The sequence below is a fragment of the Lycium barbarum genome, chromosome 9, assembly GCF_019175385.1.
Source record: "Lycium barbarum isolate Lr01 chromosome 9, ASM1917538v2, whole genome shotgun sequence".
Lineage (NCBI taxonomy): Eukaryota > Viridiplantae > Streptophyta > Magnoliopsida > Solanales > Solanaceae > Lycium > Lycium barbarum.
The window spans coordinates 95137949-95152876 of NC_083345.1; the positions used below are offsets into that span (position 1 = coordinate 95137949).

The 14928-nt window shown below is 34.5% G+C and overlaps 1 long non-coding RNA gene across 1 annotated transcript; it reads left to right on the top strand.

The window, feature by feature from the left end:
• Positions 1 to 12233: 12233 nt before the first annotated feature.
• LOC132612363 (uncharacterized) lies at positions 12234 to 14657 on the top strand. Its single transcript, XR_009571739.1, has 3 exons — positions 12234 to 12441; positions 13221 to 13272; positions 14494 to 14657. It is a non-coding gene; the product is annotated as an uncharacterized LOC132612363 (long non-coding RNA).
• The last annotated feature ends 271 nt before the right edge of the window (positions 14658 to 14928 follow it).

The following is a 14928-nucleotide window of genomic DNA, read 5'->3' on the forward strand; positions in this document are numbered from 1 at the left end:
CTCATAAATAATTCTTATTTAAAAATTTCTTATTTAGGTGACTAAGTAGGCTTTTGGCCATAGACTTTAAATATTTTTCACTTTATTTGAAATTTGTGGAGTTGGAGTTGAAGATGGAGCTACGTTTGGTTATACCTTTTGCAAAGAATATTTGAGATAATATTCATGCTTGAATGCACTTAAATACAACTTCAAAAATGAAAAGTGAGTTGGAAAACAAGTTATATGCTGTTTTCCATATTTGAAATACAACTTCAAGTTGGATTTGAAATTTTCATGGCCAAACATTGATTTTCAATAAAATAAAAGTTATTCCGAAAAAAGTGAATATTATGGCCAAACGGGTGCTAACAAATTTTTTTATAATTATGAAGATTTATCAACATACATGTTTAATGTGTCACCACATTATATTAATTATGCGGTAAGAAATACAAATTATACATCTTTAATTAAAATAGTACTGCTTTTATATTGCTTCGTGAAAGGAGTTAATACTATATAAGTGAGAATCCATGGGTTTTGTAGTCCTCACATCTTTAGAACTTTCATTTTCCCCCGTGTTGGCCTTTATTTGCATAGCTATCATGTATGTGTTTTGGTAAATTTTTGAAAGTTTGATGGCAATTATAAAAGGCAACAAAGGTGGTGTCAAAGGAGCAACAAACAATTGACAAATATCCTTGAATTCTTTCCAAAAGTTTGCTTAGGGTCCCACATATTACTCTACTACATGCACATATTTTCTCTTTTTTCCCAATTTCATAATTCTACATTTTCACGGACCATTTGTTTTATATTTTTTAAAGTTACAGCCATACTCTAAGAAGGATTCAAGCCTTTTCATTGTATATTTGCTAAATTGGCCCGATGCAATGACTTTTTGTGGACCTCTCATTTAAAATTATAGAGCAAGAGATAGGATTATATATCTAAAATTATATAAGTGTTATATTTATGTACTAATATACTCCTATATATTTGCACCCATGGTGAAATTATCGTTCTCTATGACCCAAACTATTTTAATATTAAGAAATAACCCAAAATGTATTTATTTTGCATTTCTTTAGGCTACTATTTATTGTTCAACAGACATGTTATATGTTTGCTCAATGTTAATCTAATGAATTTATTTAAATGTTACATAGAAACTTTGCCTTGTCTGGCATAAATTCTGTAGGATTTAAGTCATCCGGCATAACTTTATTTCTAAAAAACTTATGAGGACAAGGCAAAATTTTTGTAAACTTATGCCGAGCGAATTAGTTACTACACAACTTATGCCGGATAACTTCATTTATGCTGGCCTTGTGAACTTTTTTTTTTTTTTTTTACTCTGCTGAGGATCAAACTCAGAATCTCTGGTTTTTTGTAGACCAGCAAATAAGGTTATTTCGACTTAAATTTTTTCATTAAATGAGAAGCAGGGGTAAAAATTAAAGACCAAATTTGAGGGATAAAAATTAAAGACTAGTCCGTATGAAGGGCAATCCACGCAAAAAATTATTGTTTTGATATTTTGAGTTTATGCCCGGGCCTCCAACAACTAGTATATATACAAGGGACAACCAAGGGGTATTTGTAGTCCTAACAAAAGTTTCTAATTTAATGTCAAACTTTACAATTAATTACTTCTAGTTCCCAAATTTATTTTTTAAGGTCAAATTTATTTTAATTTTATTGTCTACTTTTCATTACTTTACTACTATATGAAAGGGAGAATACCCATTTTTTTTTTTTTAGTCTTCACGTGAATTTTTTTGACTCTTTTTACCCTTAATTTAAATTTTAATGGCTTTGTGAATCTTCACACATTTTGGTAAATTTTGAGAACTTAAGGATTTTTTCATGCCACTAAAAATGATGATGTTATGGAAAAGGTTATAGAGGACCCACAAAGCATACTCATACATATTTGAATCATGGGAAAAGGTGCAAATATACCCATCAACTTTGTGATTTAGAGAAAATATATCCCTCGTTAAAAAAGTGGTGTATATATACCCCTGCCGTTAGAAAATTGTGCAAATATACCCTTTTTGCCGACGGAAGTTTTTGTAAAAATCAATTAGCTTATTTTTTAATTTAAAAGAATGTCACGTGGCTTTTAAAAAAAGTCTACTCATTTTTTTTTTGAGTACACATATTTTTCTAAAGTCACATGATAATTTTATTTTCCTGGTGGGTCGGGTTTGGTTTGTTTAAAAACATGGGTAGACTTATTTTTTTTAAAGCCACAGGGATATTTTTTTTTAAACGAACCAGAACAGACACTAGTAAAAAGAATAAGCTAAATGATTTTTAAAAAAAAATTCCGTCAGCGAAAAGGGTATATTTGCACCATTTTGTGGCGGTAGGGGTATATATACACCACTTTTTTAATGAGGGGTATATCTGCTCTAAATCGCAAAGTTGAAGAGGTATATTTGCACCTTGGCCCTTGAAACTTTTATGTAGAGATATTATTAAACTTGTTTCAAATAATATTTTGCCTTAAGAATTTATTATAGACACATAAAGAATTATCATGTCATTCATTCTATCTTAATATAGGCTTAATTATTGAACTAAAATAATATTCTTATAATACTATTTATTATTTATTGATGTTATTTACCATTTATCGTTTGCTATTTTAATTTTTATTCTTCCATTTAGTAATTTCTTTTTAATTTTCTCCTACAATCTTATGCAGTACATGCTGGCGAACATAAGTAATTTATAAGGATTTCACTTAAGTTTGGATTAAGTTTTAAATCAAGAAAATAAATATAAATAACTTATATAAATACTTCAAACATGTAAATTACAGTCCCTCCGTCTCAATTGAAAAAATGAATTTCGAAGTATGGTTGTTAATTAATAAATTTTACATGCGCACACTATTAACATAAAATTTATTTACTTTATTAAAAGAGTAACTATAAAATATTATTTTTATATATTCTGATTTTTTTGAATAAATAATGTAGTTAAAGCAAATACAAGTTGATTTTCAAAAAGTAATAATACTAGACAATTGCAAAAATTATATTTTTTTACTTTTTTCTTAAATATTAAATTATTTTTGCAAAATATCGGATAATCAATATTTTATATAGTTTAGGATAAATTAGTTACGTTTAACATGAAAAAGTTATTACAAAGTAGATTTCATAAAATGTTTTATTAAATTACGAAAAGGTAAAAAAAATGTCATTTTTTAACATGCATCTTTTGGAAGGTAAAAAAAAAAACTTAAAGTCAGGAAAATTAATTCTATTGACTTTTCAGTAGGTTTTTGTGATTTAATTTGAAAGAATCTACAAAACATTCTTGTAATATCAAGGCTTTTAATTATTTATATTTATTTGTGAGTTAACTTTATTGATTTCATCATGCTTTTGCGCATCAAATATTTTTGACATAAATTGAATACTGTAATATCTTTGATAAAAAAATAAGTTTGCCAATATGGATTCAATCAAAGAATTAAATGAAATTAATTTAACACATGAAAACTCAATTTGGATCATCAGAGGCTTTAATATCAAAAAATTTAAGTAAATGGAAATTAGAAGAGCTTTCAAATGTTTGATTTTTTATTTTTAAAATCTAATATATAAACTAATAAAAATACTTTCCTTTTATTTTCAGGTACATTTTTGTATTATCACATTTTAGAAGTCTTTTGAAGTATCACATTGATGTTAAAAAAATAAAGCAGCAAAAGCACAAAAAAATGTAAAAGATATCTAGAAACTAAAATTTTAATATCAGTTTGGGCCCGGGCTTAGCGCAGGCCAAATGACACTAGTAATATATACAAACATCAATGATGTAGCATGTCTCTAGCAGAAGTTTATAACATATGTATTGAGTGAATCTGAATGAAATTGTCCTCCATTGACAAATTACTTTTATTGAGATTCCTCCAATAGAATGAGCTAAAAGTTAATATCACACATTAGATAGAACTTTAGTAGATGAAATGTCAACAAGTATGTCTCTATTATCAGGTTTCTGCTATATAAAAACTGAGAATAGTTAAGTCATTCCGAGTGCATTTTGTATGCTGTAATTTGAAACTTGTCGACCAGGCTTCTTTATTTAGTAGCCTACTATTTATTTGGTATCTGCTAAGGCATTCATATGGTTCCCTTGTCTTTAGTGTCTTGAATCTCAAGCTCAACATTTGCAATTTATCCACATTGCCTAGTCTCCTTGCATTTGTATGATAGTTACTGAAAAGAATGGAACTGTCTTGTAATTGCAAAATAAAAAAATTAGGTTAGTAAGATAATCTGCCAACTGATTTTCTTTCCTGAGCATATGGACAATTTGTTTTTCTCCCCTCTTTCTCCGAGACTTTATCTTGTTCACCTCCATACAAATATTCCATGGCACATCCCATTCACCATCCAACACCTTCTTCGTAGTAAGTGAATCAATTTTCATAATCAGAGGCATAAATTGATTATCCACACAAAGTAAAATCAGCAATCCTGCTGGCACTAGCATATATGAAATCACCCCTACTGTTTCTAATATAGAAAGCTGTAGAACTTAGACGGATTGCCCCTTGAAGCTCCATCTATGTTGTATTTTTACCACCCCCGAGGAGGACACCTCCACTGTACAGGTTTGCACACTATTCGAGGTCTGTATCCCTCTAATAATTTATCATCTGTGGCCAAGTAGCAGGAATGTTCTTCAACCAAGGATATCTCACCTAGCCAAGTGATATGGTGTAGCATAATCTCATATATGACTCTACTTCTTGTCATTGTCCTTCCTTAAGCTATTGTATTTCTCCTCTTTCAAAGTTGCCATAGAATTGCAGCAGGTGCTGCCTGATACAACGATTTAAGTTTAGGTGCATAAGCTGCATTTCACCATTAAATCACAGCCCGATTAACCTGAAAATTGTATATGTTGTAGCTCTTTCAATCTAGTTTCCAACAAAAGGAACGGTGCCTGATTTTGACACTCAAATTAGGAGATATAATTTTTTTTTTACTAAAGTGGCGCAAAACTGTATTTTTAATTTGAGTTGATGCCTCTAATTCGTTTTTATCTAGTTTGACCAAAAATCTTACTGGTAAAAGTGATTTATCAGGTTTATAATCAAGAACACAACATATAGCTTGATTGGTATTGCAAAACTAACATGAAGTTTTGTTAGCTTGTTTATAATATCAATTCATAAAGATGTATGGATGAATGAATGAATGTGTTTATTCATCATGATTGGACGCTTATTGATTATAGTATTGCATGTGATGTAATGCCTATACTATAACATAAGTGAGACCTAGTCAAATTTAAAAGTCCCTCACATAGAAAATTAAGTTAAAATGACAGTAGCTATTAAGAATATCACCCGTTTCTCCCATCATTTAGAGATAGTAACTTACTGGACCCAGGACATAAGTTTGATGTGCCAAAGCCGTGGCCCATATCAAGAGAAAAGGTGACCCATCTCTTTAAAACATGGGATGTTAATATGGAATTTGGATGACTCACTTTGTTGTGCCAAAGCCAAGGGTGGAAACTTCAAATTTCATAAAATATGAATGCATTAATACATCTTCGAAAGTTTTGTCAACTAGGCTAATATATTGCCTAAGGAATCTGGGTTTTAAGTGGAACTATAGTGACCCCTCCAGTCTTTCCTGGAAACTTTCTGAGCACATTATTACATTTTTATATTATGAAAGGGTGGGTATGACCTAACTTAGCCTTTTAGTTTGTTGTGTCAAAATCAAGACTATGAGACTAAGAGGCACAAGAGATCATCTAGAGTTATATATGATACAATTGGAAAAGAGTTCCTTACCTATTGTTCATCAAGATTTGTTGTGCCAAAGCCAAGGTCTTGGTGAAATAAATGTGATCTTGATGCCTGCTAGGAAGCCCTCCAACAAGGCTTCCCGTTCTCATAAGAGGGTAATGAGAAACGAACAAATAGTGGTATAACTATATTAAATAAAGTCCTATCTAATATAGATTTTTATCATACAATGAATGTTCTCTTATGCGCCGTTCCAAATTTATTTGGATTTATTACAAAAATGGCATTTTTGATAACAAAAAATGGCATTCCCTGTATCACTTCGTGGTTTAATGGATTCAAATAAGTTCACCGGCCCTACTGTGTGAAATCTAAACGAGCTTGTCACTATTATGGGGAGAAAGATCATTGCAAGAGGAACTGCAAAGACGATCTTGCAAACAAGAAGAAGGATGCAAATTTGCTTCATCTTCAGATATTTTTATGGTTAAATTTAATCTCTCTATCAATCATTCTACTTCTTCATGGGTATTGGACATCACATGTGGTGCTCATATATGTAATTCTTTAGAGATGTTGAGCAAAAGTTGAAAATTGGCTAAAGGTCAAGTGGAGCTGCCCATGGTGTGGGGTCCAGTCCCCTATCCCATATTTTAAGGAAGGAAGATTTTTCTTGCTTTGACAAAATCACATTTGTAGCAATTGTGGAATTGGCCAACAAGCCAATTCTTGTGTTCACATTTTCGTGATGTAAGCGCTTACCTCATCATAGTCGTGACGTAAACGCTTACCTCATCATAGGAAATTCATTCCTATAAATAGGCAGCTTATGGTTCATTTGTAATACACCAAGATCATTTGCTATACACACTAAAATCTCAGACAATACATCTGAGTGAGAGCAAAGTGAGGTGTTCCATAGACTGTAAGAAAATAGTCTGTGAAGAAAAATAGAGTGTGAGTGATATTGTAGTAAGGTGGGAAAATCAAAAGAGTGTTATTTCTTTTGAGGGTGTAGTGGTCTTAGGAGTATTTGTACTCGTTACTACACAGTGTAAAATTCCTTACTATAATGATATCAACTGCTCCTCTTGGCCGTGGTTTTTCCCTTATTCACAAGGGTTTCCACGTAAAATCTTGGTGTCATTATTACTGCATTTTATTCTTGCTGATTTAACCATAACTTAGTGTTCCGCGTTTATCACTAATACCGTGAATATTATTTTTGCGGATCTATTTTATTCCCAACACATGGTGCAAAAGTTGATGCCTTAGTCGTAGGGAGTACTGTCTTTTGTTGCCTTCTGGCAAGTTTATAGAACTGAATAATTGTTATTATGTATCAAAATGTGTGCAAAATATTGATCAGTTTCCTTGTTAGTTAAATAAGGTTATGATTTGGATATTAAAATCAATAGTTGTTCATTGTATCATTCTAGTGTATTTTATGACAATGGTTTTCTAAAAGATGGTCTTTTATTCTTGGATTTGAAGAGCAATATTGAAAATATTAATTATATTAGTACTAAATAAAGAAGAGATAATGTTTACCCCACTTACCTCTGGCATTGCCGCTTGAGTCATGTCAATGAGACAAGAATTAATGAGTTGCATGAGGAGGACTATTTAGACCCCTTTGTTTACACACATTATACAACTTGTGAAGCATGTCTTATGGGAAAGATGATCAAATCTCCTTTCCTTGGACATGGAGAAGGACAAGTGAATTATTAGGCCTTATACATTCAGATGTATGCGGACCAATGACAACTCAGTTTCGAAGAGGATAATCCTACTCTGTAACATTAACAGATGATAAGCCTATGTTTGGATATATGTATATTATGAAACACAAGTCCGAAATCTTCGAAAATTTTAAGGAATACCGAACTGAGGTTGAGAAACAAATTGGAAAAAGTATTAAAACTCCTACATCAAATCGAGGAGAAGAATACTTATCCAATGATTTTCTCGATTATCTCAAGGAGAATGAAATTCTATCACTATGGATACCTCTAGGTACTGCTCAACTCAATGGAGTTGCTGAGAAGAGGAATCGTATCTTAGTATATATGGTATGATTCATGATGGCTTTTGCCGACCTTTCAATATCATTCTGCGGATATGCCTTAGATTGTGCCACCTTTATATTGAATTGGGTTAACAAAAAATATGTTTCAACCACACCGTATGAGGTATGGATTTGATGAAGACCAAGTCTTAAACATGTTTTGTGTAACGATCGATCGGTCGTTTTAAGAACTGGTGCTCTGTTTTGCGTGTCGTCTATTCCAGAAGTTCCGTAATAATCATTTTGACTTGCTTGTAAAATTTGAAATCAAACGGATATCATTTGGTCCACTTTGGGAGAAGGTTTCATTTTAGAAATCCCAATATTTAATTATTTGGATTAATTATTTGTTTTGAAAAAACATGCTCTGATTGGCGACCTGAAGATTTCATTGGATTTGTAATATTATTTATGACATGTAGTAATTGACAGAAATAATTTTAGAGTTCGTTTGGTTTATTTTTGACAATTAAGTCTGTTTTAGTATTTAATATGTCTATTTACGGTGAAAAGATGGTCACGGGAAGAAATAAGACTCAAATTGGATTTTTTTATTCTGTTAACTTCATATGATCATTTGTGACTTGTAGGAACTTTCGAAATTGAATTTGGACTTCGTTGGGTTAAGTTTTGGTGTTTGAATCGTTGGCATAAGTCGAATGTCTCCGACATTTGGATGTATCATTATATCCATTTAATGTTGGAATTGAGTGTTGATTGTTGGGATAGATGCGTATCGAAATTTGAGAGCCGTAGCAACTTGAATCGCCGAATTCCGAGGTCGTATGAGGTTTTTAGAGCCAAAAAAGTGAGGTGGTATGTTTCTGGTGTCTGGTGGTGATTTGGTACTTCGCGGCGCAACTTAAGTTGTGTGGACTCACCTCTATATAAACCCATTTCGAATTCCTCCGTTTTTTCACCATTTTTGGGCAAATTGAGCTATTTGAACTTGAATTTTGGAGTGGAATTTCTTCATGGGCTTGAAGGTAATGATTCTCTACCATTTTATTATTGTTATATTCGAATTTGAAGTGATTTTATCCATTAAATCTTAGGTTTTGTAGCCTAAATTTTGGAGTTTTGACATAAACCCAAATTAGAGTATTTTGGAGATTTGGATGAGCAAATGAGCTTGGATTTAGGCGATTTCGGTGTCTATGGATTCACCACAAAGATGAGGTAAGTTCCTAACCTCTATTTTTGTATTTTCTATGAATCCCGAGGGTTATTTTCGTTTTAGTCTTGATTTTGGTTGGGAAAAATTGGGGATTTGAACCCAAAAGTTGAAAAATGGTAAATTATGGATATGAGGATCAAGATGATGGCTTTCTGAATGGATTTTCTGGATTTAGACAAATTAAGCTATGATTAAACCGATTTTTTAATAAAATACAATATTGCCCTTAGGGGCTCGAGGTTACCTTTTGGGTTCTGAATTAAAATATAGCAATATGGGTATCATTGGACTCTTTAAACTCGTAGAGTACTGTCTTGACTAGATTGAACCTGATTTTGCAATGAAATTATAGTTTTGACCTTCGAGGTTCGGGATTGGTGTTTTGAGAAACTTTTTAGACCCGAATTATTATCATAGTGATATGGGTGTCTACGGACTCGTATACTTACATAGATTACGTATTTGAGCAGTTTGGGATTGTTTAGAGGTTTTGAAGAAGGGCAAGGCCGTGTGGTGATCGAATGAGCTTCAGACTTTAAATCAGGCAAGTTGAGACCTTACTTGACTCTATTTAAAGTGGGTGGTTGGTTAAAATGAACTAATAAAAAGGGAGTAATGGGGAACTAAAGGGGGTCCCGTACTTGTGAGGTGACGAGCACTCATATTGGGTACCAGTGCCATGTTATGAGAATTTGCGTAGGATCGAGTCGTATAGTCCGGTCTGAATGCCATGCTTTGAGCATTAGCTGATATCTTAGATTTGCTTTACTTGGATTGTGATTAAAACATGATATCTCTTATTTGATGATGCTATGTGTATTGCCTGTCTTTTGTGGTTGATTGTTTTCATCACTTCTTAATACTCGTTTAAAAGTGAAAAAGAGAAAAGATTGAGCCTTTTACTATATAGTTTTGCTGCTTATTATTGTGCATGATATATTCATGCTTTCATATGGTATCTCATGCATATTACACTTGAGAATACATATGTGATGTCCAGTGGAAATGGTTTCGGACGAAGTGATGCGAATGGTAAGTAGTCGAGTTGGCTAAGGACAGGTAATGTGAGCCTAATTGGCTAAAGTCTATGTGATATAAGCTTAATTGTCTAGAGATAGGTAATGTGAGCCTAATTGGCTAAGTATATGTGATATGACCCTAATTGGCTAAGTATTGAGATTGAAAACCTAAAGTGGCTAAGAACTCGATAGGAAATGATTCTGGGTGGCATGTGGACCTCACAGTCCCCCCCCCCCCAATGAGTCACATATTCCAAATACGAAGCGTGTGTATACTGGTGAAGGAAAGCCCTTGCCTTGCATTGTATTGCTTTTGCATAACATATCATTTTGTAGATTCTTTGTTGGGTGACTTACTTGAATTGTTGATTGAAATGTACTTATCCTGCTTAAGTGATTGTTTGAATACTTGTATGGAGGATTCTTATGCTTAGACTTGTTAGTTTATATTTATTGTCATGTTGGACTAATTGCGGTTAAGTGTGGAAGTAAGCATTCGAAAGACCAATCCTCGTCACCATTTTAGTTTAGGGTCGGTCTGCAATGCTTCTGAGTACACGTTGATTTCTCGTACTAACTCTACAGTTGCTGCACATTTTTGTGTGCAGAGTTTGTCCCTAGCACTAATGTATCTTGAGGCTTCACCGATCGTTAAGGAGCCTGTCTTGGAGGATTCTGGGTGAGTTGTTGGCTGATTCGTGGCACCGGATTGTCTCTTTTTTATATTATTTTGTGTTTTCTTATGTTCTGACAGTGTATTCGGATGACATTCTAGTATTGTATTTGCTATCATAGTAGTTCTTGTACTTGTGACACCAGGTTTTGAGTGGTTGTACTTATTATGTATCTTTATGATTATGAGACTTAGTTTATGACTCTTAAATGGCTTTCTTTATTTCTTTCCGCATAGTATACTTGTTAAAATTGTCTTAATCGGTTGTGGATGGTTCACCTATCGAGTAGGTGTAGGTACCTTCACAACTTTGGGAATTTGGGTCTTGACATATTGGTATCAAAGCTTTAGGTTCAGCGGTCTCATGAGTACAATAACAATGTCTAGTAGAGTCTTGCGGAACGGTACGGAGGCGTTTGTACTTATCTTTGAGAGGCTATGGTACACTTATGAAAATTTCATTCTTTCATTGCTTATCGTGCGTATGTGGTTCGGTTAAGGTGTCACGACCCAAACCGGAGGGCCGCGACTGACACCCAAACCCTACTCGGCCGAGTGCCATACTACCATTCCATCCATGAGTCACAACTTTTTGTGAACCTTTAATCTACGAAATGACGCTTCCGTCAGGAAAAAAAAAACTTCACAATAAAACTCTTTTGTCAAATCAGGGACTTCTCCCTTATCGTTAATTCGAGAAAACCTTTAGTCATAATAAATCCTTAAAAATAAAGCTTGAAAACACATCGACCTATATGGTCGCTTTATACCACTGTCGACTCCTCGACGCACTATCACTGTCTGCAAAGTCTCTAACATATACAAAATACCATAACATAAGTACTTTGACTCGGCAACACTCCGAACTGAGATGAAGCTCACCAATCGAGCTGATAGCCTGGGAACATCCTATAGCCGATGTCTTCTACTCATCTGTATACACCTGCGTGGAATGAAACGCAGCGCCCCCAGGCAAAGGGACGTCAGTACGAACAATGTACCGAGTATGTAAGTGTTATAGCCCGTATTTTGTACGTTTGGATATTTCAAAGTCGTCGTGGAAAGTTAAGGGCGAGACCATTTTCAAAATTTATTTTAGTACACAAGTTGGTTATGAATATTATTGGACGAAAATATTGAGAAAGGTTAAGGGCAAAAAGGAGAAATTGCAAAATGGTAAAAGGTAACATTGAGGAAAGTCGAGGGGCTTAAGTGTATATATAGGTAAATGGTGGACAAAATAATAATAAGACATATGGACAAAGCTTATGAGATAAGTTAAGTGGTCATTTTTTTATTTAAGAAAATTTCAAGAAAATGGAGGAAAATTCTAGAAAAAGGAAAGAAGAAAGGAATGAAAAGGATGACAAATAAGTCATCTTTGCCATGAATTTTAAGAAGACTCTAGAAAAATAAAGAAGGGAGCATGTGGCTATTTTGTGATTGGAGGGACCTAATATATATATATGAGGAAAAATGATTACTTCATCAACCAAGTTAACAACTTACAAAGAAAAGAGAGAGAGAAAACAAGAGGGGCAACCATTCGGCCAAGGGGGGCTGGCCGAATATGGTCCCCCAATTTTTGATCAAGAAGAATTATTTCTTCTCAAGCTTTCTTACTAACCAGAAGGTCCTCTATAACGTGAAGTGGTCGTTGGGGCAAGCAAAGCGTTCATTTTCGCAAAACACAATTCTAGCGGAAGAAGGAATTAAGTGGGAAAGGTGAGATTCAATCCTTTTTCTCATGAATTATGGATGCTTGTATATGTTGTAGTGTGTAGGAGTGAATGAAACTCATGAAAATTATGTTGTGAACGTTGAGCCGTGGGGTATGTTGCTTGTTGTGGTAATGTAAAGAAAATATGAAAATCCATGGAAATATGCATGTGTGTGTGTGGCCGAATGGAATAGTGTATGTGTAGAAAAATGAATTGAATTTATTTAGTGGTTTGATTTTTGTGTTGTGACTTTTATGATGAACATGAAGGTGTGATTGTGTGGGAGTGAAGTTGTAGCTTTGGCCGTGTAGGTGTGAAAATTGTATGGAAACAATGAATTAATGAATTAATTTTACTTGGCATTCTAATGGTTGTTGTAATAGATTCTATAATGTTAAATGGAGATTTAGTGGTTTAAAGTGAAATGGAAATCGGTTGCGATTATTGGAGAAGTTAGTGTAATAATAGTATGGTTCTTATGTTTGTATGAAAGGGATCGTAGTGTGTGGATTGTGAACGTAACTCATGGATTTAGAGGTAAGGGATGTGGTTGGAAGATTGTAAGGAATTGAATTGAATATTGAAGTGTTGCTAGAATACTTGTTGGTAGTTTGACAGGGTTGAATTCCCGGATTGTTGTTGATTGAAATTGGCCAAGATAGATTCTTGGGGACGGTGTATTTACAGGGGAAATGCTGCCGAAATTTCGGTAGACAAAGTGTTACTTTAAGAATCCACTTCTAAATGCCCTAATTAATGTTTGGTAAATGTGACCAAATGTAGATTTTGGAGAAATTGGAACTTGAATTTGGAGGAGCGTAAGAAGCGGAAAAAGGTATGTAAGGCTTTACCCTTCCTTCTTTGGCATGTCTTAGACATAATAGGATTGGATACGAGCCTCGGGGACAACCCTATTCTCCGAAATCCGCGCTTAAATTTGCCTCTTTTTCATTCAGTAGAATTGAATTAGATATTTCATGAATAGTTGGAAGAATTGCTTAAATATCTAGAACTTGCACAAATGAGACCCGACTACCTTAAAACTCTCACAAGTGACGTCATAAAATGTAACGTACGTAAATTGTGTACGCCGCCTCATTTGACCCGAGGTGGGCCCATTGTTCTCGGATTTTTCTTTATTGTTCCGTTTATCAAACGATAAGTGTTGTAACTATTCTAATGAGAATATTTCTATGATGACAATGGTAACGATGATGTTAAGGAAGAGAAAATGTCTATGATGAGTATGACAAGAATGATTCCATGACTAAGAGTCTCAAGTTAAGGATTCAATATGAGTATGGAAGTATCAAACTAGATCTTGATCTTTAATTCCATTCCTTGGTTATGACCCTATTTTCTAAGGATTTCAAAGCATATGAATTGACGTTTATGATGTCCATGATTTCATTCTATGTTTTCTTTTAATGCTATTCTCCGTTGATAGTCTCGCCTTATGATTATCGTTCCTTCAAGGTGAGACATGACGATCCTGGCCACTCCATAATGTAATCGGAGGTTACCGACCTTACGTCACTCCGATGGATACATGATTTTCTTTGGGCTCCTGCATGCTTATATGACATATGTATATGAGATATGTACATGCACATGGGGTGGGGGAAGGGATATATGGGGGAGGGGAAGGGACATATGTTTCATTGCCACCTGGTCAGCTGGCGTTATCATCCCGGACGCGGGATGCCCGGACGCGGGATATATGGGCGAGCCGACGTATTTCGGCGCTATGTGGGCGAGTCGACGTTGTTCGGCGCTATGATACGACATGACATGACATGATATGATACGATATGATACGATACGATATAATATGATAAGATATGATATGACATGACCAGATAAGCATGCATGGTATTCGCCCCCAGCGGCACTCATATGTACAGGTTACTCTTTTATCCTATGACATGTTCTATGTTTCAATGCAGTTATTATTCATACGCACATTTCTTACTATGTTACTGTTCCTGCCTTACATACTCAGTACATTGCTCGTACTGACCCCTCTTCTTCGGGGGCTGCGTTTCATGCCGCGCAGGTACACCCAGACGAGCAGAAGCTAGTATAGAAGAGGTTCCAGCGAAGTTGGTAGACCCCACTTGTTCCTGGGAGTGCTGCCGAGTCAGAGCTTGTATGCTAGGATTTCTGGATTGATGCTAGAGACTTTGCAGACAGAGTCGTGGGTATCGGGAGTCAGTTTGTATTATGATATAAATTTTACACAGTTGCAGACTTCATGTGATTTGAAGGCAACAAAAAGAATATTTCAGTAAGCTTTATTATGTGTACTTGAGTTAGAGGTTCAAAGAATTATATATGTAATAAAAGTCAGCGGGTTCGCTCGGCTCCGAATATGGGGTCGGGTGCCCATCACACCCTAGTAAAGTCGGGGTGTGACAGTAAGGCAGAACTGAAACAATATATCTCGACTCGGATGATAAAAGAGTAACAGACTCAACCTGTATCTGTAACC